This window comes from Cryptotermes secundus, unplaced genomic scaffold (genome assembly GCF_002891405.2).
Source record: "Cryptotermes secundus unplaced genomic scaffold, Csec_1.0 scaffold478, whole genome shotgun sequence".
Lineage (NCBI taxonomy): Eukaryota > Metazoa > Arthropoda > Insecta > Blattodea > Kalotermitidae > Cryptotermes > Cryptotermes secundus.
In genome coordinates this window covers 793,396-820,866 of record NW_019721767.1, presented here as the reverse complement: position 1 = coordinate 820,866, position 27,471 = coordinate 793,396, and the positions used below count along the sequence as shown (strand labels likewise).

The following is a 27,471-nucleotide window of genomic DNA, read 5'->3' as shown; positions in this document are numbered from 1 at the left end:
CTATCTATCTATCTATCTATCTATCTATCTATCTATGTCTCTACATTCCTTTTGTTTTACTTACGCCGCTTTCTCAGGTTCTTAATTCTAAGAGAGTCGTTAGGACTCCTTTGACGGGGGATGAGCCCGTCGGAAGGTCGCTACCTGCCCACAGGAAAAAACACACAGACACCTATGCCTTGAGTGGGATTCGAACCCAAGATCCCAGCGTACGAGAGAGCATAGACATTTTATGACTGAGACCACGCGGCCCCTGTGATCAGCTACTGAAGAAAAATATAGAATTAAATTTCCCCCATTGCTTCAGCACCACGTAATGAAGAAGCATGGGACAGCTGAGGCAACGTCACAAGAATTCTTAACCTGGTATTACGTAGTGGAAGGTTAGTTTTACTCTTCTGCAGCTTTATTTCCGGGAAAAGTGCTTCCGGAACACATTATCCGGGAGACTGGGCGATGCCCGGAACCAGTCTGGACGCAGTGGCGAAGGAAAGAACTCCATACTTCTGCAGAGCAGCTGGGCCCAGTCGTCCAGCCTGCAGTCAGTCGCTACGGTCGCTACACTGAGCCCACTCGGTCCAGTAGTCCCGCGGTACACGTGTTTATTTGCCCGTATTCGTCAAACTGTGGGAACCGTACTGTGACAACAAAAAGTAACCGATCTCCGTAATTGTGTTAAGTGACATATTCTGAGCTCAAAAGATTGTATACATGTTAGTTTACCTGTTCTCACCGCTGGCGCCTAAAAATTCGGTTTATTTGTTTAAAATTTGCGTTTCAGTTTAAAACAGCTGTTTGTTCACCGGACCTTCAAGTTCAACCGTGCTACAGCTCTTATGTTTTCATAAATACCAAATTTTTTTAACATTTTCTAATTCTTTATTTTTTACATTAGTTTCTCGCTAATTATAGTTTCGTTTCATGATACTGTACTTAATTGTATCTCCGATCACAACGGCCGCACGGTCTAAGGTATGAACTGTCTTCGTCCGCTCAAACACTCGGATCTTGGGTTCGAATCCCACTGAAGACATGGATGCCTGAGTGCGTTTTTTCTGCGTTTATGCTGTTCTGTGTGTACGTAGCGGCCTTTCGACGGGCTGATCCCCCATCAAAGGGGTCCTGCTGACTGCCTAAAAGATTACGAACCTAAAGAATTGACCAGGGCCCAACAAATGGCTGTAGTGCTATTGATGAATGAAGTAATACTTAATTGTATCTATATTTACTTCAAGACCAAACTCTTTACTGGCCTGTGAGCGATTTTTTTTTGTTCTTCCACAGCAAATTAATATAATCTTAGGCCGCTCCATAGCTCAAGCGGTTAGTCGCTAGCTTCCCACCGCGGCTGCCCGGGTTCGAGCCCGAGCCTGGTCAAGTGGGATTTGTGGTAGATAAAGTGGCGCTGGGGCGGGTTTTCTCCGAGTACTTCGGTTTCCCCTGCCAATCTTCATTCCAGCAAATTCTCCATCACCATAATCACCCGGGGCAGGTTACAATAGGTCAATCAGTGGCCGCCGTGCCGAGTGGACCCAGTTGGACTCCACCCCCCACTAAGCGAATTGAAAAAAATATATATAATCTTCATTCACAAGTGTCTTGTTTAGGCTACTGATATTTGCTCTAGCCGTTTATTTCTGCAGAGGGAGGAAGCAGCGGTTCTCCCATTATGAGACTGAAATGAATACCGAGAACGTTCAACAGAAGCTGCTGTCGATGTAAATTTTGTATCGGGAGACGCAATTGAGCCAGGGGGGGGGTTCCTGGCAGAGCATTTTTACTGCAGTCTGTTTACATGTAATTTAGCTTTTGAATAAATTATGTCTGTAATACCCACAGCTGCGTGCTGGACCCCTGCCTCGCATTTGCATTTAACGAATGTTCCATATCAAGAAACTAATAGGAGTGCTGCCTATTGCTATTCGAGGCGAAAGTAAATCCTTTTCAAGGGCTTCCTACTAAGCAGAAGAACAACTCGCGTGGAGATCAAGTCTGTCCATCTGTCTCTAAACTAAATGCTGTCGTTAACTTCCGATTTTCAGTTATATTCGTCCACGAAAAAAAAAACCTACTTAAGGCCTTGAATTGAAGTTTTATGCACAAGCATATCAGGAGCTGTTAATCACATTTTATAAGCGGGGCACGCGGTAGCGTAGTTGCTTGAGGCACTATGCTACAAGCCGGAAGGTCGCGGGTTCGAGTCCCGATGGGGTGAATTTTTTTCAATTTACCTAAACCTTCCAGCTGCACTAGGCCCTGGGGTCGACTGAGTCTCTAACAGAAATGAGTATCAGGAATCTTCCAGGAGGGAGGGTAAAGGGCTGCCAGCGCTTAAGGCTGGCCACCTTACCGCCATCTGTGAGCTGATTGTCTAGATAATGTGGGACCCTCAATGTCTCACAACCCTATGGGCCTTCATGGTCTCTTACAGGGATAGCCTTACCTTTTCTACATTTTTTTTTCCCTTGGAACTACAGCCCCAGTTGGCCTAGGCCTACCTCCATCAACTTCTCCGTTCATTTCGGTAGGACTCCTTTGGCGGGTGATCAGCTCGTCGCAAGGCCTCCACCTGTACACAAACACAGAAAAACGCACACACACAAACTAAACATCCATGCCCTGTGTGGGATTCGAACCCACGATCCCGGTTTCCAAGCGAGCGAAAACAGTACATGCCTTAGACCGCTCGGCTACCGTGACCGGCTTTTCTACCTTTACCTTTACCTTTTCTTTCATCTATGGTGGTGATTGCTTAATGCATTGAACTGTTTGGATTCAACGACACAGAGGTTGAATTAAATAACTTTTTGTGCTATGAAACTGGCTTGTGATCGCCTAGCAATCAAAAGGAATAAACTGGGAAGATCACTGAATGAAAATACTTCCTGCTTTCCTAATACCATCTCATCTCCTTGAATAAACAGCCTTAGTAGTAGGTGACGAAACATACAAATTATGAAAAACGACAGGCTACGGGTTAGATGGCCGTAGTTCGATTCCTGACAAAATCAATATATTTCTCTTCTCCACGGAGTCCAGTCCAGCTCTGGGAACCACCCAGCTTCCTATCCACTGATACCTGGGGCTGTTTCCCCGGGATTAATGCGACCAGGGGCGTGAAGCTGACCACTCATCTCCATCCAGTGTTGAAGTCAAAAATGGTGGAGCTCTACCTCCACAGCGCCATACCTCCTTATAGTATAGTGCTTAATCAATCAAGCACATGGACAGCTTTACATATATATTCCTCGTGAAAAAGGAGGAGGTTGCCTAAATCTTAGGATGATATGGCCACATTTCTGTTGGACAATAAAAATAACGGGAAGTGCATTTAAGCTACACTGATATAATTATTTTTATTTACTATTGATCGTTGATCAAAATTCCATTCTCTTTTATATGTGGTATTGAGTGCTTGATGCATTAAAGTGTTCAGAAACAACAGAACAGAGGATGAAGTAAATAGCTTTAGCGTTATGATCGCCTAACATTCAGAAGAAAACACAGGGAAGAGATCACCGGATGTAAACACTTCCTGTATTCGTGAAACCACCTCACTCTTATTAACTAAATAATCTTAATAATATTTGTTGAAGAATGCAAATTATGCAATCTTCTTCATTCCAGATACTTGTGTTTATCCACAAGCATGGATGAGGGGAATTTAAAAGTATTGGATTGGTAGTTGAGATGCAAGAAAAATACGGAATCTCAAAAGGAAGATGAGGGAAAATAAGGAAAAGGAAGGAAGAATGACAAATAATTCACTGACTACAAGTGGGGCAGGGAGACTAAACGTGTCTTCATTTTAAGACACAGTGGAACAGTCTCGGCAGACGCACACTTCTTTAACCATTTTACGGCGCGTCTCCTCTTGACCTCTAACGGACACACAAGACAGATTTCTAAAATGTTATAACACAAAACTTTACCAGTAGCCTAATGACCGAAGTGCAAAAATTGCTAATTGAGAAATGAACGTTAAGCCAATACACTTTTTTTAAATTCGTATTATTTGCGTACACGTCCGCACACATATGGCTTGCGGGATCTGTGACGTCACGGATCAGGTAGTAGTTGTGACTGCTGCTACCCCAACTGTAAGCATTCGCTCTGCCCAGTGGCTCTGATGTGGGTACTTAGAAGTTCTCCGTCAGCCGGCCAGTGCTTCTTGCGTTCTACAACTTGAAGGCCAAGAACAAGTGCCAGTGGTCAGTGATCCTGAGTGCTATTCACGCGACGTTACTCCCGAAAGCCTTCGGTTCAGTGCCTGAAAAGTGCTGTGGTGTTTAAAATCGTTACTTTGAGTACATACTATTACATGAGTGTGTAAGTGCTGGTTTTGCTGGTGATGACCTTGCAAGGTAAGTGGATAACCTCTGTCTCTACAGCGCAAAAGACACACCTACTGGACACTTGTCACGTGTCTTAATTGCGACAAAACTGATACTTCTAACGTGTTCTTTTTTTTACGTTTTATCGTTGTTGTGGAAATGGATTAATTATGTAATACAGGCTTCATGATTCGACTTTCCTCTGAATAGGCGGTGGACCTGAAATTCTTCATTCGGAAGGCATTTAAGAGAGTACTTTAAAAGCCGTTTCATTTTCGTTGTTTATTTAACGCTGTTTTATCAATTATATGGTTTTTTATTATTGCAAAGGCTGGAGAAGGAATGCGTGCAACTTTGCTTACTCCAGAATTTCCTGGCTAAACTGAGGAAACCCATGAAAATAATCTCAGTTATCATAGCTGGTGTTTGGTACTCCAGTCCTCCAGAAACCTAAATTATAAATTCTAACCGCCCAAAATATTTTTGTCGCACAAACACGCAACTCAGTTTTCACTTCTCATATAGCCGTAAATATTTTTAACTTCGTCAAATTTGTCTTCTAAAGGTATCTTCTCAGAAAATAAAATTTCTCAAGTAGCATACTTAAATTCTTTAACGGGTGAGTTTTGTAAGTTAACAGCCCTTGATGGCACTGTTATGTTGGTCACAGCCGTTGCACTGCCCACTAAAATTAACAAGAGCTAGTTATAATATTTGTTCAAGAAACAACGATTGTATTAAATTTAAAATGACAGCATTCGTGACGCGAGTGGTCTTGGGTTTCGGCTTTGAATGCAATCACAGACACGCATGTTTGTTCCTTGTAGGTAGAAGCTGCGTGTTGTTCACATTCCTTGCCCAAGTAGCCCTATTAAATTTCTAAAGAATGAGAAGACGCACTACATAGTGCAGTACACAGTATTACCAGCTGCATTCTTGAAAATTTATGAAGTTAGCTTATAAATAGGAATATTGAAATGCAAATTAGTGAAAGTTTTTCATATCACATTTCTTCAAGATCTGTAGAAGTCTTTGTAGGAAAATTCCATTTGCCGCTTTAAGCAAACTAGTTCTTTTTATGTAACGGATGGATTGAAATATAAACTGCTGGGCAACTTGTGGTGGAATTTTTTCATATCAAGTTTTAAAAATACCTGTGGAAATCTTTATGGGGCACATGTGAAGGTCCATCAATGACCTTACGTAAACCAAGAATTATTGTAGATCCATATGGTTGAAAATTAGAAATGTTCAAGAATTTCTAATGAATATTTCAATACCGAATTTCAAGAAATTTTTTCCAAGGTTTAAGCTCTGCTACTAGAGCACAGGCAGCCGGACAGTGAGATATGATCTCCACACTAAACATTGTTTTTCACTTTGCACAACACATTTAAATCTGAGAAGAAATTACACGTGATTGCTAGATTTATGATAATACAATTATTCTGCCATGTCTGATGGCGCTCTCAGGTGGAGGTGTGGGGCGTTCTCCCATAAGGCAGGACTGAACAGTAACGTGTAACTTGCTTCATAGCTGCACTGCCCAAAAATCTCACAGTGAGTGCAACAAAAAAAAGAAACAAAGTCTTACTCAGTATTTTATTGGAGCACGGTTATTTTATAATTATAGGAGTTCTGCGTTCATTTCAGACCCTTGTATCTTCTATACTCTTGTCTAAAAGTGAAAATATTAAATGCACGAAACCATAATTTTGACCGTAATTTTATATGGGTGTGAAGCATGACAACAAGGGAAGAACATAGACTTGAGGATATTTGAGAACCGGGTGCTGAGGAGGATATTTGGGCCTAAGAAGAATGAAATGGTAGGAGGGTGGAGAAAACTACATAATGAGGAGCTTCATAAGTTGTGCTCTTTCCAAAGTATAATTAAAGTGATCATGTCAAGGGAGATGAGAAGTACAGGGCATGTAGCACGCATGCGAAGAAGGGAAATGCATGTAGGATGTGATGGGAAAGCCATAAATAAAGAGACCACTAGATATAGCTAAACATAGGTATGTGGATAATATTAAAATAAATCTTAGAGAGATATGATGGGGTGCTATGAACTGGTTTGATCTGGCATAGGATAGGGACCAGTGGAGAGGTCTTGTGAAAAAGGTTATGAACCTTCGGGTTCTATAAAATATTGGGAAACTGATGAGTAGTTGAATGACTGGCAACTTCTCAAGCAGTACTCAGTTCCATGGAGTTAGTTCTTCCGCGAGCCTGATTTTGCTATGTGATGGCGCTTTTCATAATTAATTCTGAACAGTAACAAACCATAGAGCATAACTCACTGATGGTTTATGCACACGAGAACCTTGATACCGTTGGAAGTGTATTTGGTGGCCGCGAAATTGCTAACATTTTCGTAAGAGTTTCTTAATTCTTCGCATAAGTTCGCGAACCACTTTATGGGCGAATCTCTATGAAAATATCAAGATAATCTAAACGTTCGAATTGTTTTTATATGTTACATTAATTTAAGCGCTGAGGCATAAATAAAAGTGACATTGTTTAAGAAAATTAATTAGTATTCCTTACGTATATCTATTAAACAATGATTTGGAAAATGGTCATGTGAGAACACAAGTTTCAAAGCAATTCGTAAACAAGTTATTTCAATTCCTACATTTACTTCACAGATTCCGTTATAAATTATGGGCCTAAACTTTTCCTTGTTGTCCATCGCCCAAGAAAGGGCCAACGACCTCTGATCTAATTCTTGAAAGGCGAGGAAGAATTAATGGTAAATTGTAGGTGTGGTAAATAATATTTTAAGCTCAAGTTACATGTTCTGTAATAGCGTTAAGGAAGATAAAACATTGTACGGTGACTGCAACAAATTGTGGAACTATTTGAAGTTGAAATATGCAAAAAGAGGTGAACACCCATGAAGGAACAACGCAGGTGGACGGACTGTTATCTGTTGCATGAGCATAAGCTTTAAGTTGTGGACATGCTAGTGAGAATGTTCTAGGTGCTGGACGACCGAGGGTTTGGAGTTTTTCTCTCCTCCACGTCGTCCAGACAGGCTCTGGGGCCCACACAGCCTCCCACCCAATGAGTACCGGGGACTTTTTCCCCGGGGATAAATCGACAGGGGCGTGAAGCTGACCACTCATCTACAGCTAGTGTCGAGGTCAAGAAAATGTGGATCTATACATGCGCTCCCCCATACACGTTCATGGCGTAGTGTTTAATTAGCTAAGCACAGTGACAGCTTTGCCTGTCTATGTTACAGCCGTCGGGAGATTTGTGATTTGTGCTCTGCGCAAAATATTTTTCTGATTATATCAAGGAAGAAGATAAGGGTGTGACATGGAACGCCCATGGGAAAGATGAATATACGCAGAATTTTTATTGGGAGAACGGAGGGAAAGGGATAACTTGGAAGACCTAGGCTTAATTGGGAAGATAATATTAAAATGAATGTTAGAGAAGTTTGTTGTGTTTATGTTGACTGGATTCAACAGACTATTAGTGGTGAGTTTTATAATTGGACGGAAATTTCGTGCCTAGCTAAGCAAACAGATTCTCAAAACAAATTTTGCACCATCTACTTAATAAAGTACTGTAGTTGAAGTAGGATCTTTAAAGAATCAAAAAATTCATACACTATTTATTAGTATCTTTCATTTTCATTAAATAAATTGAACATTTATGAATAAAATGTATTTGGGTCCATGACGAGGCCAAAATTTTATTAATTATGTTACACCAAATAAATAAATTCATACTTGTCTGGAAATAACAGATCAAGGTGTATTAATGNGGGGATATTTGCAAGCCAGTGTCCGTTTCTCATACGAAACAGCATGTTGAGTCTGAAATACAGCTTCCGGGAACAATTGACTTTCTATAAACGTAAACCGTAGAGATTCCCATTTCTTCGTATTTCCTACATTCATATGCCTTACAATACTTCAGCATATATTCTGTGTGATTTGGTACGAGGGAGAGTCAGTAAATAGGACGCAAATGAAAGCAAACAGCTGTAATGGATGTAATAGAGTTTCTATATGTGTTACTAGGTAGCAGCACAGTTTAGTTTCATGACGTACCAGGTAACAGAAACACGTGTTCATGTTCAGAGGCTGGTTTCAGTAGTCAAAATGGCGACCCTGCTTGATGGTGTACTACGGAAGAGCAGCGTCCTCTTACGTGTCTTTTATGGGCAAAAGATTCAGTGAAAAAAGATATCCATAAAGAAACGTTTCCCGTTTACGGTGGGAAGCGTTTTTCCCGTAAAGCGGTTCACAACCGGATCGTAAATATTTCGTTGATGACGAAGATATTGGAAGGGGGGATTCGGATGTTGCTGAGACAGCAGTCAAAAGACTTCAGCGTTGCGGTTTTGGACGCATTGTTAAAGCGATGGGACAAGTGTATCAATGTTGGTGGAGGATGTGGAGAGAAATGAACGATTATTTCCAGGTTTAAATATCGCGTGTTTTACGTTTTATATCCATTTGTGTCCTACTTACTGACTCTTCCTCGTAATATTTATCTCTTTACTAGCCAAGTTACCCCTTTTTCTCACATTTTCTTACAATAAACTCCATGTAATAAAACAAAAGAATCATTTTTTTCACGTGCCATATCTTTAATAAGCTCCTTCTTAATACCTAAGAGTATAATTGTGTGTAGCCCATATCAGAACAATTTTTACGCGTATCTGAATAAATTTTATAAAGGAATCAAAGAAATACAAGCCAATTTAACCTCTTAACTTACATACGAAAGCTAGTGCACTGCAGGCAGTAAACATTGAAATTTTACTACCCATGAACTTCCGGACATGATGAGCATAAGTATATCTGGTGAAGAATACACATTATTATGCTTATGTGTAAGATTTGAAGTTCTCATGACGAATAATTGCATTAAAATGTTGTCGGGCCATCAGCCGTATAAGCGTTGAGTTTAAAAAAACAGTGTTTCGGAGATCTCCTCTGTTTCCATCACCAATGTCGAAGTCGGTTAGTTTTGAATTCAATATTGAGAAGGATGAGCGCCCTGGAAGGTGTTAGTACATATGAAGCTCATAACCGTGCAGTTTCTCCAGCCTCCTCTTATTTCTTCTTATCGCAGGCCCAAACCTTCTCATTGCCTTTATCTGTGCTATTTCGAGAAGCCAAGGTCATATGAACACAGACGGCTGGGCAGAATAAACTCATAGACGTGTAAATTTTAATATTTAAACCTCGTTTTTAGACAGGAGAGGACAAAAGATTCTGGAATGACTGTTAACAAGCATGATCAAAATTTGATCTGCTCAAAATATCCTCCTGAATATAATATGGATTTGTTACTGCCATAAAGAAATGTTTGAGATTCAATTGTCTCTGTGCTTACGCACGAAGACGTGCGTGAAGACGAATGGAGAATCCGTGCATTCTCTCTGTATTCTTCTCCAATCAATTCCCATAATATGTCATGTTGTGAACTCTGTTTGTAGTTTGTATTTTCGTAGAATGTTCCAGTCTGCTGACTTATGTCCACGAAGTTAAACTGCAGAAATAACGTATTAGAATTCCTCGCATGAATCATATTATTTCTAAGTTGTAAATGACGAACAAAACAAGTTTGTCTTGCAACCTGAAACACAAGAAGAATAAATATTTTGTTTGATTTCTCTTACAGCCAATTCTTTACCTGAGTCTTTGCACGTAGGTCTACAGACGATAAAACTGCTGGGAGGCCAGTGGTGTAATTATCCTTTGAAACATGAAATTCATCTAAATAATATCTATCGAGTTAATAAATGTAGAATAACTAACAATTGTGGGAAGGTCTCTTTCTATGGCTCTACAGCCCTTTACAGGACCTTGTCCGATTTCATGTCCGTGATTTTATACACAGTCGATAGGACTCCTTGGACGGGGGATCAGCCTCTACCTATACACAGACCAACACAAACACAGAATAAACGCACAAAGACATTCATGCCACAAGTGGGATTCGAGCCCTTGACCACAGTGTTCGAGAGGGCGAAGACTCTTCGTGCCTCAGATTGCACGGCCACTGTGATCGGCTTGTGAGATATTCGTTTCTACTCTTTAATTATCTCCGAAACAGAAAAATGTATTAAGCATGAAATATGAGTTTCAGTTTTGTCAAAAACTTTTTCTTAAAAACGTTTTTCACTTCGGTAAATACTAGAAAGTATTGCTAGAGATTCGCAGAGCATCGCATGTCGATGTTCTGGTCAAATGTTCGTTACTTTCCCCGATCTTAACAGAGCTTAGTTTTTGTCGATAAGCATTAGTAACATTCCCTTCTATCAAACGTCATGAAAAGCCATTCTGCGGTGCTGATGGGCACGCAGAGGGAAACACAGTGGCTTGGTGAAGCTAACAGGAACAATTTTTTTATTTTAGCAGAGAACCGATCAGAAATTCAGAACCCATCTCTCGGCAAACGCACTGCCTTACTGTTGCAATTATCAGTCGGTAATTCTGTGTAGAGAAGTTATCTAGGTCTATCCTGAAATTCGTTGCAAGAACCCCGGAAGTAAATTTCGTGGACTGAATGCAGGGTTGCTGATTATGTACCAGGTGGTGCTTATGGTTACCACTCTGTTTTACTCCGTAAATAATGTGAAATTATACTTGGTAAAGGCCGCGCCACAGCTTGCTTCCCACCTTGGAGACACGAGTTCGATTCCAGGTAAAGCCACGTGTGATTTGTGGGGCACAAAGTCGCGCTGGGGCATGTTTTTCCCGAATACTTCGGTTTCCCTTGCCAATTCTCTTTCCACCGACTGCTTCATACTCATCTATCGCCCGGGGCTGGTACAGTAAACCAATTGGTAGCCGACTTACCAAGTGGACTCAGTCTCACCCCACTAAGAATATTATTATATTATGCAAAATGAAACTTCATTGGTCTATTTTGTGACTACGAGAATTGAAGTATGCATCACGGCGGCCAAGATCTAGATTGTAGCCTTATGGATTATAATACCGTTTAGTATAATACTCTGCTTCTATAATTTCGGAGAAATCTGCTGTCTTAATTTAGACAGTAATATTGTCCCGAAGAGAGGAGCAGCGGGTTTCTCCGAAACTTCGGCAACCATTTACCAGACAACAAGCTGTCATTATCCAGAGTGCCCCACACCAAACTGCTGTATAACACTTAAGTGCTGACAAAAATTTTATTTCCCTGTTTGACCTCTTTGTTCAGAAATGAGATGTTTCTTATGTTAGCTCGCTCTTCTTGCGACGCCCTAGACAATTCAGCACGCAGCAGTCGGTTACTCAATCTCGCGCCAACGCTTAACAAGTTGCATGCATCTTACAGCAAGTGCTAATGTCCGAAATAGCAGGACCTGGGATCGAGTGCCGGAAATCGAAGAGGCTCTACCTTATAAATTTATACAGTGAATTCCTTCTTGCTATTTGGACTGCAGCGGAAGATTAAGGCTCGACTGCCGTCAAGTAGGCTACACAATATTCGTGGTTGCCCTGCCTAGAAATTTCAAAATATTTAGTTTTTTTTATTTATCATTTATTAGCAGTCTGAATTTGCATTCTATAAGCTAATTTGCTGTCATGTACAATAATTATTCTATTGTACTAAGTTGGCTTGAAGAGCTGTAATCCATCGATTACGCCTCAGTTTTCCTGGAGATCGTTTGGCCAAGTTCGTCTTAGTCTTCTGTATTGTGTAGGTTGAAGGAGAGCTTCTATTGCGTTGTTGGGGTGAGATTCCAGTTTCTGATAATGTTTTTGGATTCTGTCTGTGATTACGGTTCTTACATATGGGATCTTGAGGTCGGTGTGAAGAGTTTGGTTTGACACGTACCAAGGTGCGTCAACTATGGCTCTAAGTATTTTGGATTGACTTCGCTGGATGATTTCTATGTTGGACCTGCTGGCGCATCCCCAGAGCTCAATGCCGTATGTCCATATGGGTTTAATTATTGTTTTGTAGATCAGTAGTTTATTATCTATTGTTAGGTGAGATTTCCGACCTATTAGCCAATTTATTTCCTTGAACTTAATTTCGATTTGTTTTCTCTTCTTCGCTATATGGTGTTTCCAGTTTAATGTTGAGTCCAGGTGTAGTCCTAAGTATTTTACTACATCCTGTTGTTGAATGTTAACATGATTTAGGTGTACTGAGGGGCAGTTTCCTTTCCTGAGAGTAAAAGTCACATGCGCCGATTTGCTTTCATTCACTTTGATTTTCCATCGGTGTAGCCATTTCTCCATTAGATTCAGATGTTCTTGTAAATTAGATGAAGCAATTACCGGGTCTTCTGACGTAGCGAAAATTGCTCTGTCGTCTGCGAACGTACCTATTTTTGTTAATTCGGTGGTCGGTATATCTGAGGTGTATAGCACGTAGAGGAGTGGACCCAAGATACTGCCCTGAGGAACTCCTGATTGTATGTTTCTTCGGTTGGATACTTCAGCGTTGATTTTTATTTCGAATTCTCTGTCTGTTAGGTACGACTGCCGTATTGCGAAATATTTGGCCGGTAGAATTCTTCTGATTTTGTAAAGCAGGCCTGGATGCCAAACTTTGTCAAATGCCTGACTTACGTCGAGGAAGGCAGCAGTGCAGTATTGTTTGTTTTCCATAGCTTGGTTGATTATATTAGCTATTCGGTTACATTGTTGTACTGTAAAATATTTAGTTGAGAGGAGTCTGGTGAACAACGGAATCTAGTTCTATTCTTCTTTCAAACGAATTCGCAGGTAGAGCCTTCACTGTTTGCATCCTGTTGTGTATCATGATTGATGGCATTTAGCTGCCAACGCAACAATAAATAAAAATAAACCGATCTAACTCCTCACATTGGTTTTATTTAATGATTGCTGCATGTTTCCGTCCGCATATGGGACCAATTGCAGGCAGTCTCATTATGTACGTCCCAGGTTATTAAACTGGCATAATATGGATCCTTATCAGTACTATTGATCACAATCACATAATAGGTGCAACCGTCAGGAAGTTACAGGAATTGTTCTGCTTTTTATTGTCCAGTAATTAAAATCTGAATATAAAATTATTTTAAATTCTCTTGTCGTTAAATGTAAAATTTTATGTTTTTGTTTTTGTCCGCCAATGTTTCGTATACTGAAACAGTTGAAGATATTTCATATCGTCAAAAATTATTTAAGATCCAGTTTAATCTTATTCATCATCTGCGCCTCAGTTTCCAAAATTCTCTCTCTCTCTCTCTTCATGCTTTTCCGGCTGAAATTTTTGTACGCAAGTTTGCTGTATCCCGTTCGTGTTACATGCCCCGCCCATCTCATCCACCTTTATCTGTTGAACCTACTTTGCACCGGGTACGGTTTATGAATCTGCACATCATGGAAGTTTCTTCATTCCCTTGTTACTTCCTCTTAGGCCAAAATAGAGTGTGATTCTAAATTATTGTCTGGGTTTCCGTGACCTATAATTTTAAAACCGGAAAGAATAAAATAAAACCGCTTAAGGATATGAAAGTGTGGCATAAGAAGGTTTTCTTTAACAGACTTGTATTTGCCTCATTGATGTCTGGGAGAAAATATAGCATCATGCCTCAAAATGTGCATACTTCGATGTTTAGAAACAAAGTATTTTATCAAAATGCAATGTCTTTACAAAACTAATATGGAAAAGATCCACTTTCAGTAATGCTATCTGATGTTCGTTACAGTAATGTCAAGAGAATGGTAGTTGTCTGCACCAAAAAGGAGAGGAAATGCGGAGCATTTCACAGGAAGCTGTTGACCGAATTCAGGAAGAGTATTCTCGAAGATAGTCAACTCGAAGAGCTTTAGCTTTAGCATTTTGCAGTATTTATTCTAGGTGCAAAGAAAGTATTTTAGTTGTACTTTCATATTTCTTAAGCACTTCTATTTTATTCTTTCTGATTTTAAAATTGTAGGCCATGAAATCTAAGACAATAATTTAGAATCACCCTGTGTTATGTTCGTACTTTGACTCTCTTTTATAGGAAACACTAACGTGTAGCCTGAGAATACTTTTGAATGCGAACCGTACTATCAGAATTCAATACAGTCTTCATGTTTTGTGTGGAGTTAGAATTGTCAAAAACGTGCAACTTTAATTCAGATACCTGTTTCATGAAGCTGATATTTATAACATGACAACCTTTTTGGCTTAGCCTATTGCCTGCATCCAGTGTGACAGCTGAGAATGTGTGAAGAAGTGTCTCCTTGTCTTAACGAGCTGCTTAGTTAGCATGCGAATAATTTATTTTATAATTCATTAATTATCATGGTGTACATGTGAAATATTTTCACATATTGTGTACATCCGTACTAGCAGCAGTGGAAGAAACATTCTCAGTGTATACTCGTAACTTTTCTGAACCTTCAAATGTGACACCTTATTTTTCTTCCATAACAGCAGAATGCAAATTATAGTAACATAATTCAGAATAATGTACAGAAAAACGTTTAAACTGGAACAAGCAGCTAGCTTCTTTTTTCCACAAACAATTGTATCATAAAGACAAAGGCGCCCTTTGTTTCTAACTTCACATGTTTGAATCAGACTAGGAGCCACGGTTGTAGAGACCCGTACATATTGCAACAAAAATATCAGGACCACAGAACATACTTGTTCAGACGCGTGGAATTAAGTAGTTGTATGGCGTTACTACATTTCCAAGTATATCCACATGCCACTTGATAAATTAATCACAAGTGGTATCTATCTCTGACCGCCTCTGTGGTCTAGTTGCCAGAGTTCCTGCCTATAGATCTAGAGGTCACGCGTTCGATTCTCGGCGCTACCACATTTTCTGAGAAGTAGTGGGTCTGGAACGGGGCCCTCTGAGCCTCGTGAGGATAATTGAGGAGCTACTTGAATAGAAAAATAGCGGCTTCGGTCTAGAAAACGGAAAATAACGGCAGTGGGGATTTGTTGCGCTGACAACGCGACACCCTCTATCCGCTAATGTTGGCACTAACTTCGTCGACATGCGGCGGTCGATCGGTCGGTATAGTTCGCTTGCGGATTAAGCCACGGAGTTTGTTTCTGTTTGATACCTAACATCTCTATTTATTGCATATCTGAATGTTCCCTCATTGTGACACCAGGTACAATCTTCGAGACAAAACGTGGATGATAGCAGAAATGCAGTATGAGTGCTCGTTTATTGTCAAAGTACATTTCTAGAGAACACGAATTTTTCTCTCTTTTGCAAGAGCGTCAGAAGAAATCAGATGAACGATGGATATCTAAGAACGAAGTGAGGACATCCTTAAGCCTAATATATAAGAAGTGACACTTCATGATGAATGTTACGTAATATGAGCCTCGTATTTTCTTTTCCAAGAAACTTTATCAGCAAATCAACAAGAATGAGGTGGCTGGGACATACAGCAGACGCGAGAAAGATGAGAAATACTTTTAATATTTTTCGAAAGATAAACTTGAAGGTTACAGACCATTTGAGAGATCTAGACATAGATGAAAGCATAACATTAAACGGATTTCTAAAAGAGGCTGATTGCGGGTACGTACGTCGGGTTCACTAGACTCAGGGTGGGATTCAGTAAAAATGGTAGTGAACCTTCAAATTTCTGGGGCACGCGTTTGAGTAGTTGGTTGATGCACTATGCTACAAGTTGGAAGGTCGCGGGTTCTAGTCCCGATGAGGTGACTTTTTTTTTATTTACCTTATCCTTCCAGCCGCACTATGTCCCTGGGGTCGACTCAGCGTCTAACAGAAATGAGTGCCTGGAATCTTCCTGGGAGGTAAACAGTGGCCGCGCTTAAGGATGACAACCTTACCTCCATCTGTGAGCCGATTGTCTAGAGAAAATGTGGAGCCTCAACGTCTCACAACCCTATGGGCCTTCACGATGTGTTACAGGAATAGCTTTACCTTATCTTTTTACCTTCAAATTCCTTAACAGGCAGAGAAATTCGTGACTGAGCTACTGTCAGCTTATTAAGAAGGATCGTGCTCAATGGAGCAATTAGTCACTTACGTAGGTAGTTACCTTGTTGCAACATCCATGTCCCGTGTGTAACAGTATTCTGTGTTGTAAAGTTGGCATTGAATAAGGCGAGATTTTACGAGACACCTGTCTGTTGCACTGTGCAGTAAGCATTAGTGAAAATGCGTTTCATTTGTTTTTGTAGCAGAATGTGTCTCGTTCAAGTACACGCAGATCGCTAAATCAATCTTGTTAAGTACTCCTAAACAGATGTCCTACTGCAAGCCCGTCAGTGCCTAAACAGATGTCCTACTGCAAGCCCGTCAGTGCCTAAACACTGGGACGGTGGCCTCGCTCCACTCTGATGTATGTTTAATCATTTACGTCATCTTCCACGTGTTCTGAATATTCACAGTGATGGGTGTTCTGAGTTCATAACAGCGCGCATGTGCGAAAATGCAGAAAGCAACAACTCAACATCAGTGGAGTGTTCAAAGGAGAATATTTGGTTGGGTTGGACATGTAGTAAGCATAGTATAATTCTGGTAGAAAAATCTCAACGGAGAGATTGACTTGGAGAGTAGACATGGATAGGAGGATAATATTAAAGTGGATCTTAAATAAATATAAGGTGAAAATGTTTACTGAAAATTGATAATAAATTATGAGCTTGTATTCGTTCTGTCATCGAGATTAAACAGTATCAAGGTAACAGTTCCTATTATATGCACTCTTTAAATACCTAACAAATTTTTGGAAATGAGTCCTTGAGAAGCCACCAGTTGTTCAGTTACTAAAGAATTGTTCAATAATTTGTTGAACCCGAAACTTCATTGCCGTATTCACAAGAGCCCATTATTGGCCCCTGTCCTGATCTATATGAATCCAGATCATACCAACCAATATTATTTATCTGACATCTATCTTAACACCATTATTTCACCTACGTCTAGGTCTTCCCACTGGTCTCTTTCCTTCTGGATTTACCATGAAAATATTTATGCATTCGTATTTCCCTCAGGAATATTTAAACGGCATTTGCTTAACAGGATATTGAATATGCGTGCATGTGAAAATGTGGACAGAAGGCGATCGCCGGTCACGGTAGCCTAGCGGTCTAGGGCATGTACTGCCTTCGCTCGCTTGGAAACCTGGATCGTGGGTTCGAATCCCACTCAGGGCATGGATGTTTAGTTTGTGTACAGGTAGAGGCCTTGCGACGAACTGATCACCCGCCCAAGGAGTCCTACCGTATGCCTAAGATCTAGAAAAACCGAAGTGAACGGAGAAGTTCACAAACACAGAGTAAACGCAGACAGACATCCATGCCTTGAGTGGATTCGAACCCACGATCCCAGTGTTCGAGCGGGCGAAGACAATTCATCACTCAGACCGCGCGGCAACTCTGGTCTGCTTTGATATATTGAGGTAATGAGAAATTTCACACCTTTCACTTTTGACAAATTGAACCTACTCATTAGCATTTAACAATTCACTATGTATAGCATAAGTGGCAAAGAACCAAAGGCGTTGAGATGAAATCAATGAAAGTTCCTAGAATAGTCTTCTCTTCAGCAGATGACTACCTGCCAAAGATTATTCTAATTTCTTTCTTTCTTTCCTAATTTCCAGTATAGAATCTTGTGATCCCTGTGTCTGCTCAAGTGAATGAATTTAAGTATGGCTGTTTCCTCCTTCCCCGCGCTTTGAAAACACCGCCACAGCAGTCCCATTCGCTGGCTTCAGAAATGTGTCAGATTTGCACTGAGAAACGAGTTGCTGTCCATGACTCCTTCCAAATCGCTTTCTACCACCATCAATGATGTTTTCCATCTCATTCGAAGTCCACACCTGAAACTGGCCATTAAATCACGTAAAAACCACTCAAGCAATGGAAAATCATGATAGAACAAATGTACATTTACCCTGTGTATATATATACTGTCNTATATATATATATATATATATATATATACTGTCACGTGTTAGAATGACTATAGACGGGTTTGGATTAATAATTCGATTTATTGACCACTTATACACACAACCCGTAACTACAGATATCTGTAACAACCTCAATATTTTACACACCCTAAAGATCACTGTAACTGCAGCGCACATGAAGTTTTCCGTTTCATGGTAACGGATCCTAACAATGTACTCTGCTTACGTCCTTACTGGCTGACGAATATCCCAACGCTACCTAAACTGAGTCTGAGTCTGAGTCTGAGTCTTATGTTACGACCGACGGACAGTCTCCAGTCTCTCTTGAAATAAAGCACCCATCTGGGCCTTACTGCCAGATTTTATTACTGTCAGGCAGTTGCGATTTTGTTGATGTGGGGCGCTCTCTCTCTTTCTCTCTCTGACGAGAGGACGGGTCTGTCGTTTACAATTACTGCAATTGCCAGTGCAGTCATTCTCGGGTTCGAATCCCTTGGGACTCAGAACCATATTTTACTGTCTCAGATTCGAGACTTCCATTTTCGTCGCGTCCTGCCACTCGAATGGCTGCTGTGGAGGTGTTCGATCCCGCCTCCATACGGGATTCCGGACTAAATTCTGAACTTATCCTGTTTATAACCCCGTGGCACTGACCGCGTACAAAACACCGCACCTCATTTTTGTAATTCAGTAATTGCCGGGGGAAGATGTTTGTTTGCGAAGCCGTTACTCAGCATCGGCTCTTGTGTATTTCCTTATTTCGCAGTCGTCCTCCAGCAACGGGTCTACAAGCTATAATACTGTATATTTATCGTCAAATATAACTTATATGGAATGTTTTATATCTTGGTTGGTTCGCGTTGTTTTACAGGTGATGTATGCAATAGTTTATTCACTACTTCCAAGCAAATTCTGGGGCATTAACTTAACGCACGTCACAGCGTCGCCCATGCAGTTGTACTGTCGACAAGCAACTAACATACCCACTGTCAAATATAATTTGTACAGCTGAGGCTCTAAAATTTCTGTTTATTCATCTCATCGTGGCCTCTTATGGACATCTCCAGGTATCCATGTAACAGCATTTTCCAAAATAAGTTCTCTATCGTTCTAAATGTCTCTTGAAAATATCTTCATCAGATTTGTGCATGGAATAATCTTAATTAAAATAAGTACAACATTAAAATACACAGTAATCTTGTTTTTACTTTAGTAAACTACATGTTATCTCCCACTTTAAACGTTTCTGTTCTATCTTACATCTCGTTATGTACCGTTACTCACATTCATAGTTGTGTAGTCTTGTGTGGTTTGTTCATATCCTTAGTATTTATATGTTTTTTCGCTTCTTGAATTTTTCAACCTGTCATGTGCTTTCCTCTACTCTCGTGTGTATATGGGTCCTTCATTTGACTTGGCGCAGCGTATGTGTTCCTTAGTGCTATTTTGTGTAAGAAATGCAAAAGTACTTCTTTTGGCTTATTTTGGACTTCACCCATCGAACTTGTGTGAAAAAGACAAAAGATCACGACGTTTCGGAGACTGGATCTGTATCCTTCCCTATCCACCTGAAGACGGAGACAGATCCAGTCTCCGAAACGTCGTGGCCTTTTGTCTTTTACACACCAGACGATGGGTGAAGTCCAAATTAAGCCAAAAGAAGTACAGTATACACCATCGTCAGAATCCTTTCAAGTCTATCCAAATGCAAAAGTAGTTTTGTCAGGGTTCCACGTTTCCAAAATGTGCTAGACCACGGACAGAGTCCAAAGTAATATTGGTACAGAAAATCAAATAATTCTCACAAAGATTTGAATCGTCTGTGGCTCATGTTACTTCTCGTTCTATGGAGGGTAAACGTACTGAAATGTATGGGTCGATTTCTGGATTTAGTGTTATGTAGGAAATTATTAATCTAAGCATAGGTAAATTTATTCAGAAAGACATAAGTCAGACCATTGATTTCACAGTACTTTCCTCTTGTCAGCTGGTGCTTTATGTAAACAAAGTAATGGCTCTCCTAACAACGCGTAAAGTCGCCGAACACGAAGTTTACTCTTATGACAGCTGACGATCGTCTCTCTCCTGATTTTATGTATTTCACTTCTGCAGCTAAAGTAAACCAATGGATGCCTCGTTCCACACGTCTTATTGTACGATATGTCAACCTGGTGACCGCCAATTTGAAGCCACAAAGCAACAGTAAAATTGCCCATTACAAGTGAGGCAAATTGTTGGTAGATTAACTGACACAACCGGTTCACTCTCAGGTCTGCCCATTTGCTATTCTTGTTCAACGAATCGATATTTCCTTGTCTTTATAAAAACAATCTTAGGCTGAGTGAAGATTGGTTCCGGCAACAGGAGCACGCTGTCAATATTTGCATGCCCACATCAAGCTGTGTAACGGTACAGCAGTTTTCGGCACCTCAGTTCTGTCCAACAGACAGACCGGAATGGAGAAGCATCCTCCAATACAGTAATTCCATCAGTTAGTTGTTTGAAGTCATTTAGAGATTTCCACTAACCCAGACGGTATAATGGGAGGTTGCTAACTGCAGACGAGGAAACAGCGGTTGCTAGGCATAGCCTACAACAATACGGACAGTGACTGGTTTTCTATATGTCCGACTTGTATGCCAATGCACAATGACTCAAGCACATTTTTTTTTTGATCCTGTACAATGTTATAAACAAGTGTTGCCAACGTACTGCTAATGTACTGGTTTATTAATTCTAAAGCAAATATTTATCTCGTCACCAAAATGCAGGGCAAAATGATGACATAAAGATAGGTAACAGATGTTTTGAAAATGTGGCACAGTTTAGATATTTGGGAACGACTATAACAAATCAAAACTTGAGTCAGGAGGAAATTAAGAGGAGATTGAACTCTGGTAATGCTTTTTATCATTCAGTCCAGAGCCTTTAGTCTTCTCGTCTGCTGTCCAAAAACATAAAAATTAGAATATACAAAACTATAATTTTGCCTGTGGTTCTGTATCGGTGTGAAACATGGTCTCTGACATTAAGGGAGGAAAATAGACTGCGTCTGAGAACAGGGTGATGAGGAGAATATTTGGACTGAAGAGAGATGAAGTGACAGGAGGTTGGAGAAAACTGCATAATGAGGAGTTTCATAGCTTGTATTCTCCAAGTATAATTAGAATGATCAAGTCAAAGAGGATGAGGTGGGCAGAGCATGTAACACGAATTGCGGAGAAGGGAGTTTATGTAGGATATTGGTGGGAAAACTAGAAGGAAAGAGACTACTGGGAAGACCAAGGCGTAGGTAGGTAGACAATATTAAAATGGATATTAGAGAGATAGGATGGGACGGTATGAATTGGATTGATCTGGCTCGGGATAGCGACCAGTGGAGGGCTCTTGTGACCACGATAATGAATCTTCGGGTTCCGTAAAATGCTGGGAAATTCTTGAGTAGCTGCACAATTGGCGGCTTCTCAAGAAGGGCTCAGTTCCATGAGTGAGTGAGTGAGTGAGTGAGAGTAAATATTTATTTATCACGTCTTCTACATCAGACTTTCCTCCGTTTAAACCTATTAATTGGCTTTATCTGTCTCTCCATCCGTCCACTTATCTACGATACTCACCTAAAACCAAGAATTTCCCCCATTTTGTGTCATCTAGTTCGCAAGAGCCTGCTGTTTCTCCATGACCTAAACCAGACATATCTTGGTAAATGTACTCGTATATAGGAATTATATTAACCGTCAGCACAACAAATACTCAGTTTTAATGATCGATCATTATTCCTGCTGCATGTTTCGGTCGTATAGGACCATCCATCATCAGGCAGTTATAGACAGGACTACGTAAAGTCATTGCAATACCGCTCTGGATCCCTATCGCTGCAACGCGTCGTATTACATACTAACATAAAACTTTGTCTCAAGTTGGTGTTATAATTAAAGTAGAAATAGAAAAATAAGATAAAAGATATATATATATATACAGTATACAATATATCAAGATTTATAATGTGTTGAATATATTAGGGAATATTAAAAAAATTAAAATTATTTTTTAAAAGTTTAAAAATATTAAAGAAAAAAGTTTGTATGCTAGGATAGGAATGTGTATGCCAACTTAAATACTAAGGTGGCCGCGCTATAGCTCAAGAGGTTAGTCGCTGGCTCCCACCGCGGCGGCCCGGGTTCGATCCCGTGTCTGGTCAAGTGGGATTTGTGATGGACAAAGTGGCGCTGGGGCGGGTTTTCTCCGAGTACTTCGGTTTCCCTTGCCAATCTTCATTCCACCAAATTCTCCATCATCATAATCACCCGGGGCAGGCTACAATAGGCCAATCAGTGGCCGCCATGCCGAGTGTACCCAGTTGGACTCCACCCTCACTAAGCGAATTAAAAAAAAAAATTAAATACTAAGATTTCAGTGCTACATTGTAGAAATTTTGTATGTATGTTGTTTGTAGGTGTTTGTTGTAGAAGCTTTCTACGTACTGAGCCCAGTTGTGAAGCCCAAAGACAAGTTTCTATAAGGTGCGAGTTGTCAGTGTGTGGATATTTGTATGGTATTCCCACGATATGTATCTTTATATAATCATACAACATGGCGTATATTTTTCTTGTCTGGGCGTATATACTGTACGTTCGGTCTGTTCTACAAGTATACTTTGCGTTGGTTCGATGTAGATTGATTAGTGTTCTTTTGACGGTTAATTCTTATATACAATATATCTGGAACACACAAAAGGATGCAACAATAATAGAAGCCAGTCAGAAAGAGAATGACATAGATCAACAACACAGCTGTGAAACTCTGACATGCCATCATCATCAAACCATACTGAGGTTTCTGTCTACTGCTGCCACGGCAAGCACACGGTGTAGAGTTCGCGAACTTTATTGTCAGACCTCGTATACAAAACAAACCAGATAGTTGCATATGTAGATATTGTTTTATTGGGGGAAAACCACAGGTGTGCTAAAATAAACAATCTTAAACCTCAGTAAAGCAGCGGAGGAAGTGGGACGTGATTAATCTGCAAAAAGTCTAAATACATGGAAGTAATATAAAGGTCATCCAATTCAAGAATGCTGAAAGTGGATGACCAGGAATTTGGAAAGGTGAGAGAGTTCAAATATCTTAGATCTACCGTAATAGAAGATAGTAACTTCATTATTGTAATAACCAGAGAATTTTAATGACAAATCGAGATAGTTATGGCCTAAAAATCCATGAAGTTAACCATATTCAAGGAGACAGACAAAATGTGATTCATACAAGACGCTTGTAAAGCCTCTTCTAACCTACGGAAGTGAAAGCTGACCAATAAAAAGGATAGAGGAGAATGTGCTCCAAATCTTCGAAAGAAAGATATTAAAAAGAACTTATGGCCCAGTTACGGAAAATGGTGTATGTAGATCTGGTTATAGCCATGAATTATATGGATCATAGACTAAGCCAGCTATAGTGACTGTGCCCAAAGCAGGGCGGTTGAGGTGACTGGGACAACTTTTTAGAATCCAGGAGCAGAACTCTTGCAGCAAGTTAACTCCACATAAATCAGAGGGCACTTGACGAGTAGGCAGACCTGCTGCGAGGTGGCTGGATTCGATTGAAGAAGATTGAGGACTATACACGTATGCAATATAAATTGGAGACGAAAGTCACAGAATCGAGACAAATGAAGTGCAGTCGTAAATGAAGCCAAGGTTCATTATGGACTGTAGCGCGTGTAGAATAATAAGAAGAACACGGTGTTAATTTAAAACAATTCTCGAAATATCAAAGGTTGTTAAAAGGATGTGGTGTAAAACATTATTTAATAACCGTATTTCTCACACGGAACGGGGATAGCGTAGTCAGTATAGCGGCTAGCTATGGGCTGGGCGACCGAGGGATCGGAGTTCGAGTTCCGGTAAGGACAAGAATTTTCCTTTCTCCGCGAAGTCCAGACCGATTCTGGGGTACACCCAGTCTCCTATGCAATGGGTACCTGGGGCTCTTTCCCAGGGGGGAGAGCGTAGGAGCATGAAGCTGACCACTCACCTCCAACTAGTGTCGAGGTCAAGAAAATGTGGACCTACATATCCACTCCTCCATACGCCTTCATTGCGTATTGCTTAATTAGTTAAGTACAGGGAAAATTTTACTTTTTATTTGTTCACACTCTTTCTAAAGGCAATTTACGCCCGCCAGTTCAGCACATTGTAATAAATGTCCTCCACTGGCATAATCATAATTGAAAGACCAGTCACAACCTGAAAACTGGAACTTGCTATGAGACATAATCTTGTCTGTGTGACTATGTGTAACGGGAAATGCTCGCTTCCCGTACGTCTGGAATGCGGGATGTTATCAGCTTTATGCGGTCTTCTTAGTTCTCTGATTCGCATTGTTCATGGATGCACATCTAAATGTGGATCTTCAATAAAACAGTAAGTTTCGGGCAGAAAGGCAGAGGCTTCCAGTACCACAAATACCGTGTTGTAAAGGCCATATTTAGGTTATACATATTTGCAGTACTCATACAACAGAAATGTGCAAGTCAGATCATGCTTCCAATTCAAGGTGTCAATCACTGGCTCGAATTGCATTCGGATAAAATTTTTTTTATCGCTCGCAGTTGAAAAATTTTACAGATATCTTAAAATAGATTTCTTTTTTAGAATAATGTGACATATAAATGTGTTGCTAGATAACGGCTTGTTGAAACACGTCTCCGAGGTTATGACAGAGACGTCGGTTCCTAGGCTATACATACAGAAACGTTTCCGGTACAATAGATGGGTAAATGTTGTTCACACGGCAACGAAAAACAGACACGCGAAGTAGGAACCCTACGAGACGGTGATCTCTATACGGTTGGACCCGAAACCTACCTCAGGGAGAGATAGACTACACAATATACACTGCAGAGTCCTACTGAGTAAGAGAAGGGACTGGGTACCTGAGCACCGAATTCGTACAAGGAGCATCTAAGAGTGGCAATGGTGAAGACTTCGTGTGCTATTGTTCCAGTAACCTTTTAAAGTGTTAAAATATTTGTATATCCGCCTGCTGACTTTCCAATAAATCGGTTAATCTATTCCGGAACCAATTAATTACTTGTCACGTTACCATGATACGTGACAATAATTTAGTCCATAAATAGAAAACTGTCTAGATTAAATTTGTCAGAAACAAACTCAAGGTTTCGCACTGTTGTTATATTTGTTTTTATCTGTAAACAACATTTCTTACATAACTTTTACGAATCCCTATAATCTATCTCCATAAAGAAACTAGTGAAATGCTACATTTGGAGCATGGCTTTATATGGGGCTGAAACTTGGACACTTAGGGCAGTAGATCAGAAACACGTGGAAAGCTTCGAAATGTGGTGTTGGAGAAGGATGGATAAGATCAGTTGGACCGATTATGTGAGAAATGAAGAAGTATTAATTAGAGTCATTGAGCAGAGGAATATCCTACACGAAATAAGAAAACGGAAGGCTAATTGGATTGGTCATACTTACGCAGAAACTGCCTTCTAAAGGAAGTTATTGAAGGAAAGATAGAGGGGCGGATAGAAGTGACCAGAAGACGTAAGAAGATGCTGGATGACCTTGGGGACAGAAGAGGATATTTTCATTTGAAGGAGAAAGCTCTAGATCGCATTAAGTGGAGGAACTGTTTTGGAAGAGACTGTGGACCTGTCGCCTGACATTACTGATGAATGAATGAAAGATTTTCTACTAATAGCTCGAATCAAAACCAAATTGAAGGCTAATTGAAAATCTCTCAGGGCTACGTGTTTTTGTTTTTCTTTTTGTTAGAATTTCATAAGATATCCGATATCTGTTACGACACACGACTTCAGGAGCATGTGTTAATGCCGCTTCAATGTCGCCAGTTGTTTGTACTGCTGTACTGGGCTGAGAGGTATGAGCTTCGGACGGCCTCGAATCGTATTAAGCGCTTGCCAGTTTTTTTTAATAACTGATTACATTTTTCAAAGCACACGTAAAGAGATAATGGTGGTTTCAGCGCCTACATATTTCCCATAATAAAGAGATGTAATCTCAAGATATATGCGAAGAAAAATTTCTTCGGGTCATTTTATTTTCTTCTACGAACCCTTACATTAGCGCCGGTGAAAGAAATAACATGCACTTATAATTCTGTTCTCCTAATTGACCCTCTTTGTAAGTACCTTTTCTATTTATTACTCTAACGAAATATGAAATTTATACTTACTTACTTTCCTACTTACTTACTCATGGAGCTGAGCCCTTCTGAAGGAGCCGCCAATTCTGCAGCTACTCATGAATTTCCCAGCATTATATGGAACCCGAAGGTTCATTACCGTGTTCCCAAGAGCCCTTCACTGGTCCCTATCCTGAGCCAGATCAATCCATCCCATCCTATCTCTCTATGATCCATTCTAATATTGTCCACCCACCTACGCTTTGGTCTTCCCAGTGGTCTCCTTCCTTCTGTCTTTCCTACCAGTATCCTATACAAATTTATCGTCTCTCCCTTTCGTGCTACATGCTCTGCCCACCTCATCCTCCTTGACTTGACCATTCTAATTATAATTGGAGAAGAGTAGAAGTCATGAAGCTCATCATGCAGTTTTCTCCAACCTCCTGTCACTTCATCTCTCTTCGGTACAAATATTCTCAACACCCTGTTCTCAAACACCCTCAGTCAATGTTCCTCCATTAATGTCAGAGACCAAGTTTCAAACCCATACAGAACCACAGGCAAAATTATGGTTTTGTATATTCTAATTTTTATGTTCTTGGACAGCAGAAGAGAAGACAAAAGGTTCTGGACTGAATTGTAGCAAGCATTACCCAAGTTCAGTCTCCTCTTAATTTCCTCCTGAAACAGGTTTCGATCTGTTATCGTTGTTCCCAAATATCTGAACTGTGCCACATTTTTAAAACATCTGTATCTATATGAAATGTATACTTTATATAAAATATATTACAGGCTGGATTTTTACTACTGGTCACGAAGAATCTGAAGAAAAAAACTTGACCTGTTTCACGGGACAGAAAGTGTAAGAGACTGATGTTCAGGTGGTTGGGAAACAACGTATAAATCTAACTGACGTCAGTCTTGATTCGCGAAGCTTGTTCCAGTAGCCAAGAGGCAGATGTCAGGCACGTTAGTTCGATATGTTATAATGAGACAGAATGACAGAAAGAAATTGACATAGCGACAAGTTATGCAGTGTGACATTTTCCGGAAAGCACGGACTGTCTTATCTTCATGCGTACTAGAGACACAGC

General features: G+C 40.3%; 1 protein-coding gene across 1 annotated transcript in view; it reads left to right on the top strand.

The window, feature by feature from the left end:
• Positions 1 to 4,130: 4,130 nt before the first annotated feature.
• LOC111875712 overlaps positions 4,131 to 27,471 on the top strand; it is a 220,563-nt gene continuing 197,222 nt past the window's right edge. The window contains exon 1 of the mRNA XM_023872172.2: positions 4,131 to 4,364. The gene's annotated coding sequence lies outside the window, so the exon portion shown is untranslated. The remainder of the gene's footprint in view (positions 4,365 to 27,471) is intronic.